A 23,148-nucleotide genomic window follows, 5' to 3' on the forward strand; every position below is an offset into this window, starting at 1 on the left:
TGTGTTTATACTTTTATGAATTCTTAACAGTACCGTAATTTTGAAACTTACCAGCAATTCAATAAGTACATATCTAAGTGTATAATAAGTCCTGGGGGTTGACACAGGGGGCAATAGTATCTCCATCATATCAGTGTCCATCAAGATTTGAATGCAAACTTATTGCAGAGAAGCAGCTCCATCTCCTGCAAGGTTGACAATCTTTCAGCAGAAGCAATAAATAGCCATATGCTTACATTACTTAGCTAGATCTCATGTCTCTATCAAATTGAATGGCGTGAATTGTGTATGCGCCAACAAGACATGCTCCTGAAGAACACAATCACAATAGCTGATAAAACTGCATATACTCTATAGTGCTTGCCTTCAATGGTGGAACATTTCAAGTTCTTGATTTGGACTCCAAAAGCAACACACACCCTGGAGTGGTTTTCTAATTAGTATGGGGTTATTAAAATACTGTGAAATTCTACTGTGAGTCATGTAAAACAGGCCCAAATGGAGGCATTTGCTACAAATGTACATGGAAACACAGCTGGAAAATATTTGGGATCTTTTCTGTGTGTGTAAATACAATCCTGTTTACAGATGTATCCAATATCTCTACTTCCCACAAGAAGTGCTTTCCAACACTCCCTCTTAAGGGGTAACTTAATATGGTGCTAATTTTGTTAGTGTTTACAACAGGCCGCTACAGAAAACATGCATTCCCCCCCCCAACCTGCCCCAATCAGATGCCCTGGAGGTCACATCTTTATGTCAGGATTGATGCTTTCATCTTTCTATGGATATACAGGCCTACTGCTTACTAGCTGGTTCTCCCCCCGCCGCCTCAACTCTCATGCTGGGCATGTGACTGGCAAAATACTGGAGGGGGAGATATACATCCTCATAAATTGAAAGAATTTATGTTGCTTTTATGAAGGAGTCCTGTCTTTCATTGGTAACTAAGCATGTGAAATATGATGCAGAGTATGCAACCTCAAAGCCTAAACAATTTGCCTCTTGCAAATTCAGCTTCTTGGTAAGTGCAGAGATCATAAAGAGGCTTTCTGTTATGTGGGACAGTGGTCTTAAAGATATGCCTTAATTCACAGCTTCAGTCCCTTAGACTTTTTCTTCTGCGAATCATGCCCATTTTATTATTATAATTTAAATGGATTTCTTACTGCACCACAAGATCCTGGCCAGTTGTGTGGGTGTGAGTGCTTAAAACCATAGAATCCTACAGTGTTAAAATCCAATGAAACAATTTAAAACAAACTGAAGAATAGAAGGGGTCAGCTTCACTCTCAACTTTATGCAAGAGAGTCTTCCATCATAATCGTTTTACCAAAAATATTCCTTCTCACCCGCTTTGGATTCTTGGTACTACTAATCTGATGCAAGATGGCTTGCTGGGAGGAAATGACCTTGTCGATGAGCAAGTTGTTCCACATCCGAGTCCATATCCTCACCAAGGCGGCTGATAGCAACACGGTTAATCAAGGAAGATGTGGGTTACCTAGACAGAGTCATTTATGGAGAGAAGGAGCATCTAAAACCTTATCACAACTGCAATTGTCCCTAATCCAACATACTGACAAACTACAAGTGTAACAGAAGGGGAAAGCTTTTCTCTTAATTCACTTCCCTAAATCTGTCACAAAAATAGTGAAGCCAACTAGCTGAGATAGCAGCAGCTTCTACTGAAGTCAGTTTCTCTCTGAGGAAAGCTGGAAATGTCCTGAGAGGTAGAGTACAGAACTGCTTGGATTATTTTGAACTGGTGGCGGATCGTGGTGTGAAGCAGGTTACCCCATGTTTCCTTTTCCCCCCAGAAGGCTGCATGTGAATATGGACATACACCCTTTCCTGACAGTTACTCATCATCGCCAGTGACATCACAGGCAGTGTCCACTAGGTTCCCATGACAGCAATCATGCACCCATCTATTGCAATGGCAGAAGTGGGGCAGCTGCCGTTCTCCAACACAGAGGAAACAAAACTTTCCACTTTGCCAAGCTCGCTAAAAATAAATCTAGGAACTGGAAATCAAACCGCCAGCCAAGTCATGGGCGATTACTGTGTGAACATGTATGCCTACAAAGTTATGAAACATGTTCTGAATTACGTGGCAAATGTGCTAACCTTGTGGTAAATTTGGTGTCCAAAACATTGCTGTATTTCTATTGAAGGACAGACAAGGCAATGATTGCAAAGCCCTGTAATCATTTACAGGAAAGCAGAAAAGAGATGTTACATCATAGTACTAAAAAAAAGTCCTGACTACTGTATTAGTCTTCTAAAGAGTGATGAGCTGGGTGTTTTGTTTAACCATTTGTTAACTAATCAAAGTCTCGTGTGGTTAAGCTGCAGCCTTTAATTTGCCCACTTTAAACTATTCACAGATGCCCTGGAGAGCAAAAGATTTCAGGTAATCTCTTAGGCTCACATAATCTTGGGGCTGACTCAAAATCAGAGATTGCTTTGAGCTCAGCTTTGGGAGTGGCTTTCATAGCAGTGTTCAGTACACAAGAATAGGGGAGCCCACGTGAGTATGTGCAGAGAGCCATCCCCTCACAACTGGATAACCAGAACCAGCCCCCACTTGCCTTGATAGAGGAAGAAAGGATTTCCAGATCAGGTAGTGTGAATTCAAAGCAGATGTAACCCCTTCCACCAGTGTGGTGTAGTGGTTAAGAGCGGTAGACTTGCAATCTGGTGAACCGGGTTCACATCTCCACTCCTCCACAGGCAGCTGCTGTGTGACCTTGGGCTAGTCACACTTCTTTGAAGTCTCTCAGCCCCACTCACCTCACAGAGTGTTTGTTGTGGGGGAGGAAGGGAAAGGAGAATGTTAGCCGCTTTGAGACTCCTTCGGGTAGTGATAAAGCGGGATATCAAATCCAAACTCTTCTTCTTCTTCTTCATTCCTGAAATACAGCACTGCAAAGTTTGTTTTTTCCAAAACAGTCATGTTCATACCTGGCAATCCATGTGCACTGATGCTTTTGGCCTGTATTGAGCCATCTTGTGCCCCTGGCACGCATAATGTTGACAGTAAGACCTGTCTAGCAGCATGTGCAAGAGAAATCAGTCTTTGTTGCACCCTTCCGGTTCAGGAACTTAGAAGCACAGAGACGTGATGATATGCCATTACAGCCAGATGCTAACAGCAACAGCAGAGATGGTGAAACTTTGTGAGCCTGAGGGTCATATTCTGTACTGGGCAGCTTTCTGAGGGTACAGTGGTACCTCCAGTTACGAACTTAATTCATTCCGGAGGTCCGTTCTTAACCCTAAACTGTTCCTAACCTGATGCACGCTTTCGCTAATGGGGCCTCCTGCTGCCGCTGTGCCATCACGCGACTTTCCCTCGCATCCCGGGGCAAAGTTCTCTACCAGAAGCACCTACTTCTGGGCTAGTGGAGTTGTTACCCAAAGTGTTCGTAAGGAGGGTGGTACGTAACCCAAGGATCCACTGTATTTTGCCAGTGGCAAAAGTGGGAGATGCAACAAATGTAAAATTTACCTTCGTATAAGCTAATTTTAACACACATTTGCACATCCCTCTCTATCTTCCATCCATGCAAGCAAGAGGTATTATTAGAGTACAAGGTCACACAGCAGCCAAAAAGAAAGACCCAGGGTACAAAAAATGGTGGGTGATAGCTGTGTCCTGGTGAGAGGATTTGTGGCCCAGTTCTGAGAGCTAGATGAAGAAGCCTGTAGTGCAATATTCATATTTTTCCAGGGCTTGAGGTTTCTTGCTCCTGCATTACAAGGGGAAAGGTGGAAAGGTGTTGCTTTGTTTTACAAAATGGGATTTTTAAGTTTCCTTCATCTGTAAGTGGTCAGATTTAGCCTTCATTATCTGAGCACTTCAGACAAGTTGTGTTTGTTTGTTTTTTGAAAGAAGAAAAAAAGGGGGGAGTAGTTTTTCTTGCAAATTTACAACTCTACACTAATTCATGCTGCAGGCATTTTCTAGAGAGTCAGCTGTTCTTTGGCTGCACAGGATCTAGCACATTTCCCATTTTGAGTCAGATAAAGCAAAACTTTTTATCTCCCTGCCGGGGCCATTGCAATGTGCGTGATGTCTGAGATGCCGTTCCGCAACAGGCACATGATGGCTCATGTCTTTGCACGATAGTAACACATAGCTTGCAAAAGGAGGACTCGGATCATCTCAAAGCAGAGCGTGGAAAATCCCACATTCTGCCCCCTTGCTGCAATGAGTTTTTGAAGTTTTTCATTTCTTTGAGATGATAGCTGTACTTCTGCTGAGGTGAAGAATCAAGCCTAAAGGAGTTGGCAATGATGTCTCATTAATCATAGGACAAATCAGGAGGAGGCATTCTGAATTTCTGCCTGAGGTTAGGACTGTACTTTAACTTTAGAATGTGCAGTTTGCAACTAGCTCATTCAAAGTTCAGCTAAACTAAGACACCAGTTAGGAATTTAACAGAAAGCGAGTTTTTGCAGACAAATAGTTCTTGGAGGGAATAGGAAAATGAATGTGTGTGTGTCTGCCAAATGAGGATGCCACTTCATGCATTTGATGGAATGGATTCTAGAACATAAAAGCTCACCCCACAACAAATATGGCACCCTTAAGGTGCTACAAGACTCTTTCTTTTTCCATCCTAAAATAACATACTGCAGAGCAGGCTTTCTCTTCTCTTCATTTTCTGCCTGCCTTCTTCCTCTACTCCTGAGGCTTACATGGTGGTGCCATGCAGAAAGATAGCCAAGAATTCTCTCACTTAGATTTTGATATGAGCTAAAGAGAAAGTTCAAGATTTATAAAATTCATACGTTTTATGAACCCTGAAAATTTCTCTTTGAACCTGACTCAGGAGAACATGGGCAGCATCACCAGGAAAGGACTTGAAACAAAACTTACAAGCAACAACAAAAATGTCTTCAAACTTATGCAGCACATTGTTTGATCTGGAAATCATTTATCATATGCAAAGGCATCCTCTAATAAACTCCATCTCTATTATTATTATTATTATTATTATTATTATTATTATTATTATTATTATTATTATTATTTCTATGCAGTTCTTTCTAATAATTTTCCATGTTTGTCTTTATTATTTGCTTATATTAACATAGTTTCTAATGAATTGGGTAAGGTAACTATGAGTGTAATCACATCTAATGAAATGTCTCAGAATTAAAAACAATGTCCAACTTATACTGCACACACACATTATACAAGTGTGAGTGTGTGTGTGCATCAGCCTTAAGGCAATACATGACCTTCTAAATTCCCTATTAAGTAACAGTTTAAGTATGGTATTTACTGAGGTTCTATTTCTGTTTGTTCACTTGCAAGGCAAATATTTAGACCTAAGGTAATAATAATTGAATATTTCCTTGTGTGCTAGCCACCAGTCTCTTAATGGTGTGTTTAGATAGAGAAGCAGACTGTTTATGAAGGAACCTCTGCTGCCCAGACAGTTCGGTGAAGACAATACACACCCAAGAAGTCCTATCAGTTAGTTACCTGAAGACTCTGACTAAACAGAGTTTGCACCGCCTCTGCTCTTCAAGAGTCACAACTCTTCACTAACAGGACCATATGCAATTCTCAAGCATCAGCTGGGATGGAAATTTCCATAACACCATTTAGGAGGTCCATATGGAACAAAACCCTGTTTGCTTTCTAGTATGGTATTTCCTGCAAGCTTCTGCATTGCCACTTCTCTTGCATGGGTGTAGCTCCCCGCCACAAGCAGTAAATCAATCAAAAATACTTAACTAGCTGAGGTTATACCCCCCTAACATAAAGCCCGCCTGCCCCAACATAAATCCTGGCTATGCCCATGTTCTCCTGGTTCTTGGGGTTTTGTAAGAGAAGGATGACAACTTCAGCTCTTCCCAACTACATCTTTCTCTCAGTAAACAATGGCACCCTGTGTTCTGAAGTAGTGCTCCGTCTCTGGGTCCTTAGAACTTTGCAGTACAAGAAGTAGCAGCTAAGACCATCCTGATCTCCTACTGCAAGGCTGGGGCAGTAATGTGGGGCATCACTGTCATATTAAGCGGCCTGAGGTCCACATGCCCTTCTGGGCAACCTTCTGTGGGCCACATGCAGAGTGGTGGGCAGGGCAAGAGGCAAAAGTGGGCAGAGATTGGTCCTTTTTGCACAGTAGGCCAGGTTCGACACACTCACACCTCCCGTTCTGTCTTCCATCCAGGAAAGTAAGAAGGCTTATCACTGTCAGGGAATGGTAGGAACAGGAAGACTGGGAAGTATGCACTCAGTCTGATCAGCTTCTCTGCAAAGAGGAGAAGGAGGGGGAAGCTTCGCCGCCTTTGTCTACAGCAGTTTCAGGAGGAGAGAGACAGGGAGGTGCTATAGAATATTACCGAGCTACAAGATAGTGGAGGAGGAAGGGGAGGTGAGAGAGCAGGGACCTCCCTGGAGAGTGTGGGGCACCCTCCATCTCCACAGGCCTGTCGGTCCCTCCGCACCCTAGAGTAAAGAAGGCAGAGGGGTGGGACTCCTGGGACTTCCCGTTGGCACTCAGGATGTTGTTGGGGATGGAAGAAGCAGGGCTCAGAGTAGCCAACGTCTCTCTATGTGTGGAGTCATGGATTCTTGTCTTGCAACCAGATGACTGAATAAAAAGGACTATAAAATACGAACTGTTTGTTATTCTTGCCTTTGATGCTACCGGAGGGGGAGAAGACTCTCCACGCCTGACAATAACTACTGGTATTCACAGCCAGCATCAAGAACGCAAGGAGGGTGCAAAGCAGCGTTGGTGTTGGGTGAGGCTCAGGAGGGAGTGTGGTCTGGGGAGACAAATGGGGGTTACTAAGAGAGGCCCAGAGGGCTGCAGCTGGCCTCTGTGCCTGAGGCTGCTCATCTCTAACCAGATACAAATCAGAGGAGAAAGGTGGGGGCTTGAAGGTGACTGCAGCTCCGCCTTGTTTGTTCATGGAGCGATGCACCTGCTCGGGCTCTCCCCCCCCCCATCCCTTGTGAAGGTGGCAACCTTTTTATCCCATTCTCCCTCCGAGAGCACAGAACAATACACTCAGGGTCAGGCTTCTGTTGAGCACCTAAGTGCAGTTTTTGGAGTGGGCTCAGGAAATTTGGTTGCCAGCCCCGCTGGATCAAATCACAGGGCACAACGACCAATTTGTATGATTTAACCTCCTTGCAATTTTCGTTCTGCACACGGAAGGAGCCATCCCGATGCCTGGGGCCATGGGTTTTTTTTCCTCCCTGCTGAGTCATTCTGTGCCTTTACTCACATTATTAGGTAAAACTCTTATCAAGTTTAGCAGCGCAGAGTCCCCGAGAAATACAGCCAGCTCCACTAACCGTGGATGAGGTCAGCTGCTTGCTGGATCCAGCTGGAATTTCACTAGTAAAGACCATACAACCTGATTCACTGTTCTGTTGTGCTGACATCACACCAGCTCGCGTGTGATGGACCAGTGACTCAGGTTCTCAGTCCTCACTCACTTAAACTTACAAATTAGGACAAAGGGTTTTTTAAAGGGTGATGAGCTATTGGGGGGAATTGGCTCAGCGCAGGGGATGTGTCCAGCATGGTAGAAAATAACACCAGCTCGATCCTACAAGCTTCCTCCCAACAAAGAGTCAATGAGTGCACTGTGAGACTCATTACAAAACCACAGACCTCTGCAATAAGGCTGATGCAAGGTCAGAAGACATTACATGAAACAGTAGCAATGGAGACAAAACAAAATAACGGTGTAGACAGGCAGTTACTCACACAAATCTGATATCGCTGCCCAGTTACCAACAGGCTCAAAATGGATTGGTTTTATGGGTTAATGTATGGCTTTTATTCTATGCATTCCTCTCTCTTTTCTAATATTATATTATGCTTTATGCTCTTAACATTCTGGGGAGACTCCTTAGGCGGCAAGTGACCCACGAATTGAAATAATAATTGTGTGCAAGGAAGGAGGGTATATCACAGTGCATTCTGATGGAGTTATGGGAGAAATGGTAGGAAGAGAGCTTGGTGAAATCCACAAGTCTGACCACTCCCCCCCCCCACAACCAGCACCTGATTCCTTCCAATTTTAACCCTGCCTGATGCTGACTGAATGATGATTCCCTAGAATCATCTGCAATAAACAGAGGTTCTGTGGCAGACTCATGAAGGGGTTCCTCAGAAGACAACACAAACATGGAAGGCTAAATGTTTGGCCTCGAACTCAAGCAACCCATCCTAAAGTTCACAGAGATCCAGTGTGTCATAGTGGTTAGAGTGTCGGACTGGGATCTGAGATACCAGGGCTCAAATCCCCACTCAGTCATAAAGTTCATTGGGTGACCTTCGGCCAGTCACTCACTCTCAACCCTAACCTACCCCACAGGGTTGTTGTGAGGATAAAATTGGGAGAGGGAGTGCTATGTATGTCACCTTGAGCTCCTTGGGGGAAATGGGTGGGATATAAAGGTAAAAATAAAACTGTTTTTGTTGTTGCTGCTTCTGCTGCTGCTGCTGCTGCAAGAAACAGCTCCTAGCAGGCCTGTGCTTCCATCCTCTAAACTCTGACTCAGGTGTCATTAACCATTGGTACCCCCCCCCCCAGTAATGAATGAAAGGTGATTTAATGTCCTGCCTTTCCTTAGTCCCTCCAGCACACCCAAGAGAATGCATATGAATAGTTTAATCCACTTTTTACAAGTTTCATCTGAGTTTGACGACCTGCAGAACCTTAACTGAACTGATATACAGGGCGGAGGGGGGGGGGAGGGGCAGAGCTTTCTACACTGGCAGTTTACCGCTCCTCTTTGGCGAAGCGTTTTTCTCCAAGATACATTTCATCAGACTGTGCTGGTTTCATTATCGGAGGAGGACGGGGGAGCAGGGGAGGGAGTCACGTCTCCTTCAAAATGGATTTTGCTTGTAAAGGCTTGCTGCTCTTCTCTGTGCCCCTGCAATTTCTAGCAAGTTAAGAACAGGTTGGATGTTCAAGGAGATATCAGTGTTCAGGCAAGACTGAGCTTGCTTTCCCTGCTCATTTTAAAAAACAGTCCTTTTATGAAAGTGGCTTTTTTGAATCATCTTAAAGCACCATGCACTAAACTGCCCCCCCACTCCCTATATTTATTGGCAGGGCTCTGCACAGCCCTCACCAGCTGCCCTGCCCTGCCCTGCCCTGCCCTGCTTAGACCTGAGGGTCAAAGTTTTTTTTCTTAGCAGGTATGCATCTGTCCATCTGGTTGGCTGGCGTGGGCAAAGGATTGTATTCTCTGCCACGCAATGCTTTCACTGGTTTCCAGTATATGACTGCAACATAGCACTCCCTGGTGCTCCTGTTATGATGATCTAGCTGTGCACTGCACTCAGGAATGCACTGAGTACACACACTCAAATAAAACTCTATTGGCCACTTTTGTTACAGAAAAGGAACTTGGGAGTTGCTTGCCTAGGACAGGGAAGAATGTTTGTCGGTGGCTGTCAGTGGGGTGGCGACATTTCCCTGACCTGTTGCCGGTGTTTGCTATGACTTATTGGAAGGGTGAGGGAGCTGTGATCATGACCTGCGCAGTGTAAACAGCGGGTGTATTTGTGCTTCGCCCTTCCTCTGTCTGCCACTGCTCAGTTGCATTTCATCTCCTCCACAGCAGCCCAGAGTGGCTGGGGTGGGGTACAAATAATAAAAATTTAATTATTCTTATTATTGCTTCACCACTTCCCCACCCCAGAGTTCCAGACATGTGTTTGTACTTGCTAAAAAGGGGAGGGGGGCTGAATTCTTGGGGCTGAGGAAGGAGCATTGAGAAAGCAAGGGACATGGGAAGGGTCTCTGTGCCAAATCGCCTCCTCCAAAAGTAGTGAGTCTGTAAGTAAAAATAAACAAAAACCATCAAATTTTGTCACTGTAGGCTAACATTTAGCTAGGCCTTCAGCAGATGTAGCACAAGACACTTTGCTGCCTGAAGCAAAGAACAAGACTGGCACCTCCTGCCCCCACAATTCCACCACAGAAGACAAACAGGAGCAGCCCTTAAATCTTACTTCCATGCTGGTGGACAGGACAGTGTCCTCTGCTGCACCCGAGGACAGAGTACTGCTCTTCAACAGAGAGGAATGATCAGGAAAAACATTGGGTGGCTGCCTCCATCTGCCTAATAGTAGTGCCGGCTCTGGCCTCCAGAGAGGAAGATATCCTTCCAAAGGAAGAGCCAGGGCTAGTGATTAATATTCCACTGAAGCACAGCCACAGATAAAACAAAATCGAAAATTCTTTCTAGTAGCACCTTAGAGACCAACTGAGTTTGTTCCTGGTATGAGCTTTCGTGTGCATGCACACTTCTTCAGATAAAAGTCACTCCATTTGCTGGAGCAGACAGAGATGATAAGGCTCAAATTTGCAAAAGGTTGCTTAAATTGTCACTGGCCAGCCCTGTATGTCAGCTTGACAAAGAGGATTATTAAGCAAGGTATTTTAGTGGGACTGAACACACCATGGTGGGTGGTTGTTTTCCCCCAGCCCAGTGAAAAGAAAGTGAACCCTTCATGAGACAAGAGTGGCATATCATCTGACCAGTGTAGGATCAGCTGATTTGTGCTGATCTCTTAACACGGCTTCGTCAGCTCCAACCTCGCCTTGTACTCAATTCTAGTAGAGTCACTGCAGCCACACCTTGTGTGGACTCTTCCTAGGTTGCCCTACACATGGAGTAAGAGAGGCACATTAACAAGAATGAGGCCAAGCCTCCCCAGTGCAGTTATTACTGGAAGCTCACTCATTAGAAAAGATAATACAGTAAGCAAAGTAGGCTGAGAACTTGCCAGGAGGGCAGCTGAAGGGGTGAAGTGATGTAAGGCAAGGAACAGACAAGATAGCACCAGGAATTAATACATCCCAGAAGGTAGCAATTATCAGAGCAGTGACGGCTAGCATGCAGGCAGTCTAACCTCCTATATTCGTGTTGTTGTTTTTTTTATTAATAAATCTTGTCATTCAAAAGAAGAAAATTCAGGTCTGGACTGCATGAAACCTAGAACACAATGTCTTGTCTTCATCCCTTGAACAAAAGCCTGTGAATCTGAATTCAATTCCTTGGCGCAGCACATATTTATATGAATAAAAGTCCTCCTTAATATGGCAGGCTGCTTGGTACATTGAGCTCTCTGTGCAAAGCTGTCTCTTGACCATTGAGCCAGGGCTCCTCTTGTCTCTAAGATCTTTTTAGAAACCAGGTGGCAAGTTATGAAGCCAGCACATATAAGGCCAGTTCTGCACACAGAAGGGGCAGACAGAGGTGACTGGGGAGAAGGGTGGACTGACTGTTTTCATAGCTCATCTGTACTTCTTTAGTCAATAACTGATGAGCGGCTGCAAACATAGCAGGTTTTGTCATTTCAGATATGTGTGAGAGGTCCTCAAAACTTTCTCTGGGGGTGCTGGTGGTCAGGAAGCAGACACATCCTGAAGGTTAAGAAGAAAATAACAATAAAGCTCGGTAGGCAATAAATGCTAAATTGTTCCTTTTAAAATAAGAAAAAGGCAGAGAGGAGCGGGGGACCCGCCACGCTGGTAGAAGGCTAATTTCTTTCATCTTGGCAGGGCTGAGTCCTTCTGTGGGTGCAGCTGCCTTGGCAGCCAGCCCAGCAGCGTAGGTGTTGTTCTCTAACCGAAAGTTCAGGGCTGCTGCATGAGCCCGTATCACCTTCAGAGAGAACTTTGTCCTTTAAGCCCACGATGATTTGCTTCAATATAACAGGCAGAAATGTTCTCCATTAGCCTGGCATATATATATGGTGTTACACACACACACACATATAATTGAAGTTGCACATTTGGGAGGTGCCATCTGAGGGGTCCCTCCCAGTCCTGCTTTTCTTGGTTGTAAATCTGAGCATTGGACAGGAGAGAGTTAAGGGAACAAGCTGGAATGCTGGTGACTTATCTTCTCCGTGTCTCTGGCAGAGCGGCTTTTGTGAATGGGATGTTTCTGAATGGATGGTCTACACTGGAAGGAGAGAACTGATTGAGAATCAGGGCTCAGCTTTCACACACACACACACACACACGGATGTGGGTGAGGGTGAAAGCAGAATCCAAAGGAAAACAGCAGGGCACGATCTGTGGGAGTTTTAGTGCTGTGAGTGCTTCCATCTTATGCACAACCTGAATATATGTGTAAACAAGCCTTATATCACAGAACGTATGTGCTGGCACTAACTCTGACCAGTGGGCAACTGTGGTGTGTGTAACAACACATTGTGTTCATTAATTATTACCTCAAAGGCCTACAAAATCATTTTAAGAGAGATTTAATTTTCTTTAAAAAATAAAATAAAATCTAGCAACTGCATTTAAAAAAAATAAAAAATAAAATGGAGCCCACAACACACAGGCATCTGTTCTGTTTTATCTTCAAAGTGGGTGATGCTTACTGTGTTCAAGGCTGACAACACAACACCATGGAACATAAAAAGCTCTTCCAGTTTCCTGCTGGGCCTGGAAATCTGCACGACTGTGATCAAGCCACAGTGTGTGCTGTTTGGGGAAACCAAAAACCTACCAGTGTTGGTGCCAACAAGGAGCTAGCCCCTTTGCAGAACATAAAAGTGGCACAACCCCTATACTTTAGGCTGGGGGGGGGTGATTCTCATGCTGGGGCTGCTGAATAAAATTTCAACATAGCTGTCCTTAGCAGAGGGCAAATGACTCACAATGTTCATAACCCTGATGGTGTGCAGAATGCCCGATATTAGCATAAGTACAGGAATAGTGTTGCCTTTACAAGGAGCAGGTTTACCCAGTTACATGGACTGGTTGGATGCAGAGGAATGGTCAGAGGCACCAGCTGGGGTACCCACAAAGGAAGAAGGCTCAGATCCCAGTGATTGGTGTGGAACAACAATGAATGGTCAGAGGGAGAATACTAGGAAGAGGATTTGCCAGAAGCTGAAGAGGTAACAGGGTTTAGTGAGCTGGGAGAGTCTGTAGCTGAGAGAAGTCCATAAGCTGAAGCTGAAGCTGAAGCAGGAGAGGATGGCAGAGATGACTCAGGCAGAGATGACTCAGGCTGGTGAAGAAGCACAAGGGTCTCCTCCTGCTGCTGCAACAAGCTTTCCTCCGCCCAGTCTTCCAGGACCAGGAGAGGCATGAAGTGGTAGGAGCAAAGGCAGGCATGCTAATATAGTCTCAGAATGATTGGGGAAAGCCCTGAAGAGGACACTTAGGCAGCTGTGGGAAGGTGAGGACCTTCAGATTCTGCAAATGCTCATAGGGGCAAGATGTACCAAAGAAGAGTTGCTGTGCTCATTAGGCTTGGCACTGCTGTGCAGATACTGGTTCTATTTCTAATAAAGAATTTTCATTTGCTCAATGTTATTTATTTCTGGCTCACTTCTGACACCCGGAAACATTTTTTAATAGGAAGGTCAATCCTACCCCCAACCTGTTAATCCTATCCCCAACCTGCAGTGACTACCCAAGTCCTCTCCCTCCCCACACACCCTTCTTCACACCCACAAGTCTCCTGGTGAAACTTGCAGTTGGGCTTGGACAACCAACACTGGAGGTAAGCAAGCAAGCTAGATGTAGGGTTGGAGGAGAAATTCAATTCAGTTTGAAAATGAATCTATTAAATCCACACTTTCTGAAACAATATGAAAATTGAAACACAGAAATCCTTTGAAATTCATGCTTATCAGAATTTTGCAATGCAGCTCTCCAATTAGTGTTTACAAAAATGGATACAATGGGAGACATGTGCATAAAATGAGTATATTGTTGGAAATAACATACTAAAAGGAGAAATTGCTTGTAAAAATGTGTACATTGCATTCAAAAATGTGTTTTTAGGAGAAATTTCCATGAAGTGTCTATTATTATTATTATTATTATTATTATTATTATTATTATTATTATTGCAAATTTCTGCAGAAATGTGGATAACTGAATTTAAGACTAGAAAAATGAAAAACTGAGAGAACAGAAATTGACAGATCCTTTCAGTCCTAGCTGACCCCTAATCTGAGGATCTCAGCTTTTTCCAGAGTTGAGAAATTATCTGTCAGTTTTTGTAAGAAGATATCTTCAGATAATGTTTCACCCACAGAATCTAACTGCAATGGAAAATTATTAAACATATTAAGTCAAATCACTCAGCTGGCCAAAGGTTCCATCATTTGTAAACTGACACATCCTAGATCAACAAAGTATTGCTACGTTTTTTGAAATCCCAAAAACGAATTGGAGTTGTTGTTTTTTTTTTTTAAAAAAAATACAAACACAAAACCATAAATGCCACTTTCTTTTAGTGGATTAAGGAGTGCTTTGAGTTAGCTGAAGCTGTTAATAAGTCATTCCTACTCAATAAACATTTAATGTGCTTCTGACTGGCTAGAGGCAAAACTGACTCTTTTTATGCCTGCACATCCAACAGTTAATCCTTAGTGACTCTTTACCTTAACCATTGCCCTTTAGTGGCTGTCTGGTATGTGAATTTGCATAATAGTGTACTACTTACTATACCATTGTAAGCATAACCTTCTTTGATTATGAAAAGTGGCTTTTTGTTTCAGGCTTAGTGTGTGGCCTTTCCCTTGAGTTAAGTGCTGGCTGTGAATGTCTTTCTTTTCTGGACTGTAGTTTTGAGGAGGAGGAAAAAATGTGATCCCTTAAAGCAGGGGTCCCCAAACTAAGGCCCGGGGGCCTTCTAAATCCGGCCCGGAGATGGTCCAGGAATCAGCGTGTTTTTACATGAGTAGAATGTGTCCTTTTATTTAAAATGCATCTCTGGGTTATTTGTGGGGCATAGGAATTCGTTAATATTTTTCAAAATATAGTCTGGCCCCCCACAAGGTCTGAGGGACAGTGGACCGGCCCCCTGCTGAAAAAGTTTGCTGACCCCTGCCTTAAAGCAAGGCTCTCACACTCCTTCATTATACTTTGCATGGTTATCAAGATACTGAAGGAAGACTGGCTCCAGTTTCGCCATAGTGCTGAATGGGTAGAAGTATCTGTTGATCCAGAGCTAATCGCCTATACATAGCCAGCTAATCGCCTATACATCGCCTATACATCGCCAGATTTAGCTACACACACAAGCTGTGTACACACCAGATATTTAAAGTGCAGTACCCTCTCTCTCCCAAAAAAGAATCACGGGGACTATAGTTTTCCCTCACAAAGCTACAATTTCCAGCACCCCGAATAAACTACAGTTCCCAGAATTCTTTGGGAGGAAAATGTGTTTTAAATGTATGGTGTGTACACCCTGAAAGCACCTGATCACTGAACACTGTTCCTATATGTTCACAATAATTCATGCAATTTGGTAAGTGCTTGAACAGAAGAATCTGGTATGGAGACGTCTAAAAATAAACCTCACTGATAAAGCCTCCAGGCCGTGCGGTGGATGAAGAGGTTTCAACCTTTTATTTTTAAATTTTTAGATGAGCAAAACATGTAAATCTGTGATTTTTCATTTTATTATTATGAATAGTTTGTTTCAGCTACACATTTACTGTAATTTTCATGACTGAAGGCCTTTGTGCATTCTTGCTTTTGATCTCTCTAAGGCTGATGCAGTTGCTAACTTATTTATCTTTTAAGGCTAGCATGTGGTAATCCACAAAATTCATCATTCATAATAAAATTGGCTTCAGACTTAAGCAGTCTCTTTGATGCCTTAAAGGCAGAACAATCAGCCATCTGGGCCATTTACTCCTTGAAGTAGCACATAAGCCCTAGACAAGCCAGGTTGTTGACTGGTTTATACCAGTTTAAAACAACCAGTTTTAAGCCAGTTTTAAAGCAATACACGGGAGACTGGTGAGAAGTTTCTTCTTTTACAAAAGGGCTTCAATTTTGCTGTGTTATTGGACTCCAACTCCCATGAGCCCCAGCCACCAAAGCTGGGGAATTCTGCCTTTTTGTGGTTGTCATATAACCTCCTTGCAAACAGAACAAATGCTCAATAAAGATGAGGCATGGGCCTAACCTCTGTGTAAGTTTTTTGCAAGCAAATCATGATGAAGGCACAAGAAACACCTCTGAAAGAACACAAAAGATAGGCGTACTCAGCAGGCCTACCCATAAACTACCGTACATTTATTGAAACTTATTTGGCATCACAGGCAAACAGGCCTGGCCCAAAGTATTTGCTGTGTAAGGAGAAGGACAATATGGTTTCTCCTTCCTTTCACTGTACAAAAGTTGACCAGATTGATAGTTGAATTGTTCTTCGACAGAGACAATCGAACAGCTGACATGGGCATACCCAGGAACAGCTGCCCCCCCCCCCGAAAAAAAAATTAAATGGTTATCGGCAGCCTAAAAGGAGAAAAAAGCTCTCCTCCTGAAAAAAAGCTCAATGACTAGTGTTTCTCCCCCTCCCAAAATCTCAATAACAATTGAGCTCTTGCCCTCTTGCTGAGGTACAGTTGGCCACTGTGTGTGTGTGTGTGTGTGTGTGTGTTGCGCTGGCTGTTTCCCCCTCCCTCATGCCGACAAAGAGCTGGCGTGCCTATCAGAGACCGGATCCTAGCCTGCACCCTGCTTGGTCAAATGGGGATGCAGGCTGAGACTTGGGCAGTGTCAGGGGGCGAATTCGAGGGCTGACCATGGTCTTAGCCTGGGTTCTCATCCTTCCTCGCCTGCCTGCTTTTTGTATCCATGCTACATCGTGCTGGCAAGAGAGGAACAGTTTCTGAATTTGCCGGGATTCATCGTTGCAAGGGAGCTTGGGAAACTGAGTTCCCTTGCATGGTGAGTAGTTCCTTTGCGAGGACTGAGGATCCTGGGAAACTGAGTTTTTCAGCCATTTGGGGCTTTCTGTTTAGGGGGAAAGTTTTTCTGTTTTTTGAAGCTGTTTTTGTTTTTGAACCTGAACGACCATGGCTCTCCCCCCCCCCCCCCGCTAGTTTTGATCCTGGGTACGCCCCTGGAACAGCATCCTCTGCAGCACATGTGGACAGCTGGCTAGATTAGTGGACACACAGCAGTCTGTATGGCACAGTTTGAGCCAATCCCTGACTCTCAACATCTGCTGCCTGAGGCACCTGCCTCTGCCTAAATGTAGCACTGGCCCTGCAGGCAAACGTTCTCTAGCCAGTAACTGTAGCAGATAAAGTTTCCAGTGCCCAAGCCAATTAAACTGAAAGAACTGAGCCAAAGGCAGTTTTTCTCCATGCACATTACTAACGGCAAATCCAATTGGAATGCAAGTAATGTTGCTGCAGATCAAGTGGAGATGGAGACACATTATACATACCGAAAAGTGAATGCAAGGGCATACCTTCAGTAAAATATAACATCCTAGGCATGTGTTGACAGCATCTGGGCCTCCCTTCCCATTATAGTTTCAAATTAAAGTGAAGCAGATGGTTGGACTTCAGCCTGCATAGCTGTAAAGTAATCAATAACATCAATGTAGGCTTAGTTTCAATGAAACAGGCTCAATGCTAGTGGGAAGACACAGAAGCTAAAGGTGCATTCTCTGATGCAACCACAGCGGGTGCTACATTCCTCTCCAGGCTGCTGCTGCAAGTTCAGAATAAGTGCTGAATGAATGCTAACACCACATTGACGAAGGCCTGTTTGCAGGCTTAATCAGCCTGTCTCTTGGCCAAGCCCTGACCCACAATTCATATGTTTTTCAGCTCAACTTCCACACAGTGAACGCCCTAGTGAACTGATAGTAGCGTGCCCAGTAAATCCCATAAATGGGCATATTGCTACAATAATAACTATTTACACAACAAATTTCCTAAATACTTCCCATTCACTATTGTTTCAGCAATGCTTATAGCAACTCAGGAGTGAAAATCCAGCATTTCTATTCCCATTTTATAGAAGAAAACTGGGTCTGAATGACTGGTTTGTCTAAGGGCACCCAGTGGAGCTGCTGAGCCCTCAGCCCAAGGTGGTGCCTGGCCTTTTATAACAGGGGTGGGGGGTTATCTTGAGGGCCACATTTTGTTGTGGTGTTTTATCTTCTGGGGATGAATGGTGCCAGTGGGCTCTCTCTCTCTCTCTCTCTCTCTCTCTCTCTCTCTCTCACACACACACACACACACACACACACACCCCTTCATACATGAATGCACATATTCATACACACAACCCTCTCCCACATCTATTTTCAGGCATAACACACACACCCATTACCCAGTCAGTCAGTCAGCCATCTATCTAGATCTATCCAGACTCTTGTTCTCATCCTCTCATCAATTAGGTTTGAAAAAAGCATTGGAGCTAATTACTGGAGCAGGGGGGAGATTCCACGAAGAGATGGAGATCACAGGCTGGAGAGGAGGGTGGGGAAAGACACTAGCAGAACAGCAAGGCAATAAGTTTGTTTATTGGTTTCATTTACATCCCACCTTTTTCCTCCAAGCAGTTCAAGGTGGTGGTGTACACAGTCCTCCCCCTCTTCATTTTTTCCTCACAACTCCTCTGTGAGGTAAGTCAGGCTGAAAGGCAGTGACTGATCCAAGGGTCACTCAGTGAGCTTCGTGGCTCAGCAGGGATTTGACCCCTGGTCTCCTTGAGTTCTGGTCCAAAACACTTGTGGTTCTGTGAGGTGTAAACTACAGTTCCCAGGATTCTTTGGGGCAAGGCGTTGCTTTAAATGTATGGTATGTAAGTATCCAGAGACATCACAAAACTACAATGCTGTCTTGTCCACAGGAAATGAAGGCAGCAACTTGAAAGGTATTAACCAGGGAATAAGCCCTACTGGACACCATGGAATTCACTTCTGAGTAAACATGTACAGGATAACACTGTAAACCCTGGAGCATGGCCCTAAGGCTTCTCAGTGCTCAGGGCAGGCAGGTGGTGAAATGCTTAACTCCCAGTTTGGATTGATTTAAATAATATTTTAGATACTCTAAGCCAAGTTGCTCTCCTCCCCTTTATAGTAAATCACCCCATACCTCTGTGGGGTGTGGTTGATTTTTCCTTTCATTCCTTACCAGGAGAAGTTTACTCATGCACACTTTAGACACTCAAGAGAGAAGTTGTCACTGTAATTCATGGCAGCAAATTGCACTGTCCCTTAAAAATGCTTCTCTTTCCTTATCCTGAAAACGTTGCACGTGTTTGGGGTTTATCTCACTCTGCTTAAACCATGAGTCAATAACATTAGCAAGGATAGTGGAGATTCATACCTCCTCTGATGTTTCATAGGCACAAGGAAAAGTTATATCCCATTGGTATAGTAATGACTATTGCCAGTAATGTTTCTACAGCAAGCATCCCTTTTTTTTGTCTTGGGCGGGAATGAGGCAGAATCAGGGCAGCCCTATCATTAGGTAGAGTGAGGTGGCAGGAGCTGGGGTGGATGGAGAGGCAGAAGTGACAGTCACATTATTTCTGAGTCTCAGTATCATTTCCTTTTGTTAGGAGACAGTGCTGTATATACCATGTGACCTGCCTTGAGCCCCCTGAACTAACATGATTCCTGGCCACAGTTGTGGTGGAGGATGCTCTCCCATCGCCAGCATTCAAGTAAGATCCCCTTGCCAATCAGATTCTGTACTTGAAATGGAGAGACTTTTGCTTCAGACAGCGAAATGTCTTGGACTTGTCTTGAGAAGGGCAAGATTTCCATTCTGTTTCTGCCTTCTGTGCTTCCTATTTTCTGGTGCTCCGACAGCAGAAAATAATGAAGGAGGCAGTAGGAGATGCTGTGGAGAGATGGATGCCACCATCCATCTGATATCCATCTGGTCATGTCATTTCTACTTCCTGGGAAATAGAGGGAGAGCTACAAAGCTACAATTCCCTAAGTTCCCCAAGAATATGGATTGAGTGTTAAACCACTCCGACAGTTGTAGCTCTGTGAGGGGAACAGAGGACTATAGCTCCCAGGATTCTTTGGGGGAGAATCATAGAATCAAAGGATTGTAGAGTTGGAAGGGAACCTGGGGATCATCTAGTGCAACCCCCTGCAGTGCAGGAACATGTAACTGTCCCATACAGGGATCAAACTTGCAACCTTGGCATCATCAGCACCACACTCTAACCCACTGAGCTACCCAGGCTGCAATGTATTTTTACATTTTGGTGGAAGCCACACAGAGTGGCCAGACCAACCCAGTCAAATAGGTGGAGTACAAATACATACATACATACATACATACATACATACATACTAGTTGTTGTTGTTTTTAGCCATGACTCATTAAAAAGGCATAATAGTGCTTTAAATAAATGGTGCGGATGAGGCTAAATTTGATAAATTGTGAATTCACATTGAGAAAGAATCTGGCTTCCTTTCTCTGTGGGGGCAGGAACAAAGTATGCTCTCCAAAGTAGCCCCTGAAAATAAAGTCATCTTTATAATAGTCATTCAAAACCCTTGCAAACATAAATTGGGAAAGTCGGACTAGAAGGTGGGTGAGATTGAACATTTCTGCTACTACACTCTCAAAACAATGCACTTTTTGTTAGTTGGCAAAGGCCACATATAAACCTGAGCTACTTTAGAGAGCCACAGGAACAGAAAGGATGGAAAGTTTTTGAAAGTTAATAATCTCTCACAACTGATCTGTCAAAGGGATTTCATCATTTGTGTTTGCAGTTGGGAAGATTTTTACACACAGATAATGGCTGGTTCTCTCTTTCATATGCTCCCCCGGCGAGGTGCCTGATCAGAACTATCTTGAAATATACACTGATACCAAATTTGGTGGAAATGGCTTAGCAATCACCACATAGCTAGATTGCAAGAGTTTCCTCCTTTCTAATCTCCCTCTCATGTCTGTTATCTCCATTTCAAAAGTAGTTCAACCTGCTGTGGAGTCATCAGGAAAGCAAGTGCAAAATCAGAGCTCTAAAACACATACAGGAGGCTCCCTGCTGCTGATTTTTAGCTCTCAAAGGGAGACTTTGAAAAAGAAGGTTAGTGAAGGTGGTGGTGAGCTTGGCAGTGGACTTCTGCTTTACCCTTGCACAATGAAGACTGCTCCTATGAATGGGCTGAACCAATGGGGTTCTTAGGTGTTGCCCAGTTCAGTCAATCAAGACAGTAAGGAACACATGGAGGGGGTGGAATGTAACCATGTGTAACCTGTTACATGGAGATAAGGGACTCATCCAGACTTCCATTTGTGCCATGATTTGCAGGCATGGGTCTGAGCAGTGTGTTGTTATTTTGCCCCACCACTTCCCATGGGAAAATCCACTGTGTACTGCTGAATCAGAACAAACGGCAACCTGTGAAAAACCAGATTGCCATTTGTTCCAATTCAGCGGAAACTGTGGGTTTTACTGGGGAAACTGGAGGGACCAAAAAAAAAGCCATTCCCACTCAGAACTGGGTCTGGATATTACAGACCTGGGCCTACAAATCACGGACCTGGACCTACAAATCACAGCACAAACAGAAGTTTGATAATCCCAAGAAAAGTTCCTTCAGGTGAACTATTTATGGAACATTCATGCTGATTTGCTTGCACAAAGCTTACATGGAAGTTAGACTGTGTCCCATTTTTAAAGAGCCTACATACCATTTTAATTTATGGATTACTTCAAAAATGATAAAATTATTAAGGTATAACAAAAAACTAATCTGTATAAGACTGTGTCCCTCAAAGTTTGTGGCCCCCTGAGCCTAAGGTGGCTGCCTCATTGGCCTAATGATAGCACTGGCCCTGAATGCGTGCAGAGCATATTTCTCTGAGAAAAGGTTTGGCAACCCTCATAGAACTCCATGGGTTTGACAGCTTTCAGAAGCATCTTCATTATGAGAGCACTTTCATTCTGAAGAAGCATTTCAGAAGCTTTCATTCTGAAGACTGTATGCCATGCAGAAATTCAACATGTGATGCTTTCTGCCCTGCTGCAGAAGTTATATGTGTCCATTGAATTTATTTCTGTCATGCAACTATTACCAGAATCGGAGCTCAGCCAGAGAGGAAAAATGTAGGGGAGGCAGCCTTAAGTTGTGAGAGGAAAAGGACGGCATATTTCTAACTTCCTAGGTTTGGTCCTCACATAACCTCCCTGTTAAACAAGTCCTTTTGCTTAATGAAGGTGAGCCCAGGGTTGCCTCAGTCACCAAGCAGGTGGAGCCTGCCTGCCATTGGTAACGTGACCTTCATGGAAGTGGCCTTGCTTGAGAAATGTATGCTAATGGATGGTGTGGCTCAGCATTTAATCATTGTGCATTTTCATGTAGTAAGAGCTGGTCCTCATTTCTTCTCACAGAGGAAAGCTGTGAGAAAGATGGAGAGCATTCAAGTTCATCTTAGAACACTTTCTGCCTCAAAACTGTATTTTGAAGGATATCAGGCTAGCTCTTCTTGGTGAGAGTCATTTGAGGCAGAACCAGTCCCTCTCAGCTTTCCCCAGACTGGCAAGGTAGTGAACATCAGTTTGAGAGACTGCCATGCCCACTGTAAAAAAGGCAGAATTTCTCAGGGAATGGTGGTAACTCTTGACCTTTCTATGTAAAACATAAGGAAACGAAATAAAAAAATTCCTTCCAGTAGCACCTTAGAGACCAACTAAGTTTGTTATTGGTGTGAGCTTTTGTGTGCATGCACACTTCTTCAGATACCCAAAAGCTCATACCAATAACAAACTTAGTTGGTCTCTAAGGTGCTACTGGAAGGAATTTTTTTATTTTATTTTGTTTCAGCTATGGCAGACCAACATGGCTACGTACCTGTAACTAGACATAAGGAAATGGTCTTGCAAGAAAATAGCTTAATCTCAGAGCTGATCTATGCAACATCACTGATAACAGTGGTGATGAAACCAAAGTTGTTAGTTTATTGGCTGATCAGTGCAGTACGCATCTCTATACTAAGCACATTTCTATGCTCAAAGTGTTTGGAATCATTGAGGTGAAAGGTAATATATATAGAGAAAAAGCACTTGTTGAATGTGAAGTCAACAAAGAAGTCCAACTGTGATAGTCAGCAGGTCACAGGAATGAGGTTTGGTGGCACATCCTTCAATGGAGGGTTTTATATCTTAATTCTGAAGCAACCAATGATTGTCTTTTCATTCATCTCTTTAACTTGACTGATGCCACACACCTCTCTCCACAGCTACAAAATTTCAAGAATTGATACATGCAGAGCAACACAATTTAGTTGAATAAGGCTATGAATGCCAGTCTCCAAGTAGCATTGTCAGTCAAAATTTATATGCAAAGTTGACAAATCAGTACCA

This window comes from Lacerta agilis, chromosome 4, assembly GCF_009819535.1.
Source record: "Lacerta agilis isolate rLacAgi1 chromosome 4, rLacAgi1.pri, whole genome shotgun sequence".
NCBI classification, from domain to species: Eukaryota; Metazoa; Chordata; class Lepidosauria; order Squamata; family Lacertidae; genus Lacerta; species Lacerta agilis.